The sequence below is a fragment of the Chelonoidis abingdonii genome, chromosome 10 (assembly GCF_003597395.2).
Source record: "Chelonoidis abingdonii isolate Lonesome George chromosome 10, CheloAbing_2.0, whole genome shotgun sequence".
In the NCBI taxonomy this organism is placed as follows: domain Eukaryota; kingdom Metazoa; phylum Chordata; order Testudines; family Testudinidae; genus Chelonoidis; species Chelonoidis abingdonii.
Window position 1 is genome coordinate 58,982,005 of NC_133778.1, and position 6,000 is coordinate 58,988,004.

General features: G+C 37.6%; 1 protein-coding gene across 1 annotated transcript in view; it reads left to right on the forward strand.

The window, feature by feature from the left end:
• Positions 1 to 6,000, forward strand: part of LRP1B (LDL receptor related protein 1B) — a 1,355,016-nt gene that overhangs the window by 272,832 nt on the left and 1,076,184 nt on the right.

Genomic DNA, 6,000 nt, shown 5'->3' on the forward strand with positions numbered 1-6,000 from the left:
ATAGCGGGCAGAAGCAATGGCAGATAAAGGAAGAAAAATAAGGTTTCTTCAAAAAGGGAAAAAAATTAATAGTGCAACACAATGTCAGAGAGATGAGCACTGAGATCTCAAAGGAGGAAAAGGAAGATGGGAAGGCAAAACATGGAATAGTGTAATAAGACAAAAGAGGCAAAGTATTTAAAAAATCAGGGAAAGATTTAAAAGAACATGCTTAATCTTAATAAAAAAATCTTATTTTCTCTGTGACTGAGAGCGGCTAGAGACCAAAGCAGAACCCTTGCAGGCTTCTCAGATTTCTGGACTACTGATGAGGTGATATTAAATCTGAATGTTCCCTTGTTTCCTACATTATGAGGAAAATGAGGGAACTTCCTGAGCTATGTCCCCATGATAGTCAGCTCATGTAAGAGAGAATACTGACAAATGCAATGTTCTTTTTAGTACAATGTAAAAAGCTAGAGATTTGCTTTACCTGCTAAAGGTACAGAAAGTACCATGTATCAAATCAAATTAGGAACTATAATCCTAGTTTTTAAAATTTTGGACAGGGAATCTATAAATGTGAATTTGCTATCTGACACTGGACAAGCTACTTCCTGTCCTACGGTTTACTCGTGTGTAAAATAGGTATAATAGTTAACTTCTGAGGTTGTTGTGAGGGTTCGCTGAGTAATGGTTTGTAAAGCACGTTGAATTCTCAAAAGAAAAAAGCTATGTATAAGTATGAAATATTTTTTCATAATTAACTGTGACATGTTCCCTTCCCAAGGCATCTTTTTTCATTTAAAGCTATGGTTTTTTGGCTGTATTTTAAACATAATTTTGTACTGACAAGGGGATATCAGTTGCGAAAATGGACTACAAAAATGACATGCATGAAATAATTCTTTAGAATTTTCCAGTAAAAAGACCTCATCGTTTGACTGTAAGAGATCATTCTGGGTGACAGGCACCAAACGTATTATGTTAGCAGTGTTGCCTCCTTCTTTCTATTTTATTCACCTGCTGAGGACATCTTCCCTATAGATTTGTTCGCAAATTGTGGTATTAGTATTGATGGGTCCTCGTTTATCTGTTGAGCATAGTTTGGCATTTTGAAATGGAGTGCCTTGCTCATTCACGCTGTCCATGCCAAACTCATTCTACTGCATACAAATGTGCATAAATCCCTACTTACTTCTGTTTCCTGACAGTAATTGGCATCAGGAGAAAATCATTCAATTGGTAATAACCGTACATCATTTCTTCTCTTGGGCCCAATCCTCATCTGATATAAATCATCATAGCTTTATTGAAGTCAATGGAACTACACCAATTTACACCGGTTGAGGATTAAACCCTTTCTGTTTCATTAGCATCTTGAAGTGTGAAACAGAATTTTTCCTGTTCTTTGCCTGAACCTACTCTGTTCTTGATCGTGATTTTCTGCATAGCTGATGCATATAGAAAGAAACATCTTTAAAAAGGCTGGGTAAGCCATCTCCAAATTCTCAGGGCAAATATCAGTGCTTAAAATGAAATACTTGAGTTGGTTAAACTAGAGTACACACCAAGCGGTTTCCACAGAAGCTAACCTTGTCTATACATATAACATTATAGTTCATTTTTCTAAATAGTATTTATATTGCGGTGTTTGTTTAAGACATAATACATCTACATACCAAATATTTATGAAGCATATGAGCACTTGAGGGACGGGTGATAAGGATACAAAGTATTTTACTTTGAGTGCACCAGATCACACATTCTTCTGTTCAGTTGTGGCTGAAAGTTGTTACCATTTGGCAGATCTTTAGTGACTTATGCAAGATGAGTTGGTAGACTCAAACAGATACTACTAAAAATTGATACCGACTAGTCCTCTTTTTAGCAAATTCAATGAGGGATCTAGGATTAAATAGGAGTGGAGAGCCAACTATGTACTCTCTCATTTAATGCTTAAACCAGCACCTGTTGAGTTCATTTGGTGTTGGTTCAGGACCAGTGTTTTCCCCAGAAATTGAAACTAGAAGGGATGTTCCAATTTAAAAGAGGGGATGGAAAATGACTATATTGGCAACAGTGAGTTGAAACTAGTTGACCACTGGGAGGTGGGGAAGAGAGAGTTTAGGAGGGGGGGCCCTCCATAACAATAGCAAAGGAATGTGACAGACCTGTCCTATTACTGCCTAAACTGTTCCCAATCTGCGGATATGGGGCTTTTCATCAAAGCTGTCAGTTTGGTACTTTTCACTAGTGCTAAATGTACTCACAAATAGTTTCAAAAAAGCAAAAGCAGTTTCTTATAGCAGATCCACTTTTACCCTGTTGTGTTATTTTAGCAATGATTATTTCTGTTCCCAGAAGAGTTGTTGCTCTGTATAGTACCAAAACCAACAACAACAACAACAACAACAAAAACTGGTCCAGTAATTCATAATGAATAGTTTATTGAACAAATGTTGCTTGTTATCTGTTAGTGAATTGTCCATGAGAGAATTGTATTTTTTCTAACATATTCTTTCTTTGAAATTATTAACCAAATAATTTTTGCAACTGTTTTTGGGCTGTTGAAGGCAATGGACTGATATCAATCTACTTCAGCTGGGGACCAGCCCATTGCATGTTTCTCTTTTACTGATAGACGGACTTAAGCCATTACATCAAGATTCTTGTGTGAATGCCCACAGAATTTTTGAAATATTTGCTTAAAATTCATTGTTTCCACAAACATTCTTGTCAATAAACTTGTTTGCTGGACTATTTGCAGGGAGTAAATCTGGTTGAAGAAAATGAATTTTAAAAAATCAGGTAAATACACATTTTCTGCCACATTTGTCCACCCTTACAAATGACCTTGAGTAATAACGTATAAATATGACAAAAGCTGCAACACTGAGCACATATTTGTCCAGTTTTAGTATATTTGTCACCTGATAACTGTATATCTATATGTATTAGCCTCTGATAACTGTATATATTTGCCTCTCTGAGCAGTTGCTGCCTGATTTGAGATGGAAAATTCACTAATTATATCCTGAAATGTCAACTCCCTGTACAATGTTATCATTTCCAGCCACAGATTTATGTCCAGCTTGTCCTGTTCACTTGTTGGGTCTCTGCCCAAAATACCCCTCATGCATAAAAGATGTGCATCCACCAACAAGTGCCAATGGCTTTCCAAACCAAGTCCAGAGAATTAGATCATGCATCCTATCTTGGGATATTATTTTTTCTCAGTGATAGTGTCAAAGATACAAAACACTGACATCCAATTGACAAGCGTCTTTATTAATTAGGCACTTTTTGTGTTAGCAACTTCAGGATTTATTTCTGGCTTGCTTGCACATCTCTCTCTCTCTCTTGCCTCATTTTCAGACTCCTCTTTGCCAAAGAGCACCATGCGGAGGAGGGGAAAAAAAGAAATGGAATAGAACCTGATGTCTCTGTAAAACTGCAGGCATCAGGTTCGAAAACAAAACACACTTCTCCCTCACAAAATTGTTCAGGCAGCTCAATGATAGTTCCAGCATAGGGCACTGTCGTCCTCAGGACTCACAGCTGTCTTCTGGCCATGAGGTGGGGGCCTTCACTCCTAAAATGTGGTGTGCAAAGGGGGATTGATGTATGGTGCAAGATACACAGAACTCTCTCAGCATGTGCCTGCAGACTTTGTTACCTGTCAGAACTGGCCCTGACTCCAAGCATTGTTCTTCTTTCATGAATATCTTATAGAGCCAGATACACAGTACAATATCTACACTTGTTTTTCTGACAATGTGCAATAACTCAGCCAATTTTCAATCCATTATGTTAGCAGCATAAACATTTAGGAGAACAATTTCATTTATCCCAGCAGAACACAAAGCAGAACACTGAGACAGACAGACTGTACAGACAGTCTTCCTACCTTTCACATTCATTATAGTTTGTTATGCCTTCTCTTCTACCCTAGCATTGTAGATCTTCTTTAAATGACATCGGAATCACTTTCACTAGAAAACAACCAGCTCCATCCACTTTATTTGGGGTGAACAGATCCTGGTGAGTTAGGATACTGTAAGGATCCAGACTATGGATACGGTAAATGGCCTGTAGTTCTGGCCCAAAGTACCACTTGATCTTTTTAAGGTCCATTATCTCATTAAAAAAAGAGGCAGAAGTACATCAACATGCCATCACATATAAACCCAATTCCATCTTTTCAATAATCTGTAGCAATATTGGCTCTTGAGATATCATATTTTAAAATAGTATCATTTGCCTTTTCTCCATGCTTCAGTTCTGATTTGATTTTGGTGGCCCCTATCACTAGAATTTGGAGTACTTGAACCTATACTATGTATCTTCTGACAGCTGGTTAAAACAGTAATTTCTCTAGGATCTTTAGAGCATATTAGCGTCTAAAATCCATCCTGAAATTGAAGTTTGTGAAGGGCGCAAGAGTTAGCTAATTTTAAAGATTGAATCTCACCTAATTTACTAAATTAGCCTTTTCAATACATTTGTTGTTATTGGAAGTTAAATAAGTGAGGCTTCTCAGTAGTGTCACAAAGCTTAAAGAAATATCAATATTGTACCTAAGTTGTGACTCTCTCTCCCAGCAAAAATTAAGAAGCTATTTGAGTTTTTGCTGCTGCTGAGGTCCTAAACTATAATGGTGAGAATTTAATAAATCACCAAGTGACTTAAGAGACAAAATTCCATTGAAAGTCCCATTGACCTCCTAAGTCACTTAATGGGCTTTTTGAAAATACTACCCTAAAAAAAAAAGCTTCTGTTTCCAATTCATGATGAGCTACCATAAAACTCCCCAGTGAAGGTAAGAGGAGAAAATATTGGACATATCAGGTGATGAAAAGATAGCCTTATATTTTCTTCCTTTAACATCACTGTGTTGTATAGCTACTCTTGAATGAAGAAACTTATAACATTAAGGAACTATTTAGGGCTGTAGTTTAGCAAGGTACTTAAGCACATGCATAACTTTAAATACATAAGTAGTCCTTCATTTGACATTTGATGTCAGTTGTACTGTATTTAAATAGTCTCTCTGACATTGGTAGGAAAAGAACCACAATAGAGTGTCAAATATAAACATTTAGTTAAATTTTATGAAATAGCTGATAGTCTATGGAACATTCAATAACAAAAAGAATGAAAGGAATAATTTAGTACCACACTATAATGTTTGCTTATTTGCCAGTGCAGCGAAAAGCTTTGGGCAGACTAGGACAAGTGCTTTGAGGAACAGTGAACTTTTCCGAGGCTTGGTCTGTGCTAGCAATTTATGTCAGTATAACTATGTCGCTCAGGGATGCAGAAACACAGTTATAACGACCTAACTCCTAGACAGCACTGTGTCGATGGGAGGGCTTCTCCTGTTGACATAGCTACTGCCTCTCAGGGAGGTGAAGTACTCATGCTGATGAAAGCAGTCATCCCATTGGTATAGGTAGCATCTTCACTGAAGTGCTACAGTGGCACAGCTGCAGCATTTTAAGTATAGGTCAGCCCTAAGTACTGGTCCTGCTACACTATCAGAAAGACAATACGCTTCATTCCTGAGCTTCAACAGCAGCAGAGGTAGAAGAGGATGTCTGTTTACTAATATTAGAGACAACTTTGCATTTCAATCTTTCCTAAAGATGTTAAATAGTTTTTTAGACAGAGGCATGTTCTTTCATTAGTGAAACAGCTCTCACTGGAAAACTTAAGTGGTGCATTGGCTTCCTGTCTAAGTGGCACATCAGACAAAGGTAGTTGATCTCTTTTTCTTCTAACTTGTCTAAAACTGTTACATCATCTATAAAGGCTGGAGGAATCTAGACAGTACCGCTGTCACCACTTGTTTTGCAGTGTGCTTGTCAAGGCTTTTCTCCCACTTTGAACTTTAGAGTACAAGAAGTGGGGACACTTCTAAGCTTAATTACTAGCTTAGGTCTGGTACGCTGCCACCAGCCAGAATTTAGTGTCTGGCACACTTTCTGTTCCCCCAAAACCTTCCCTGGGGAACCCAGA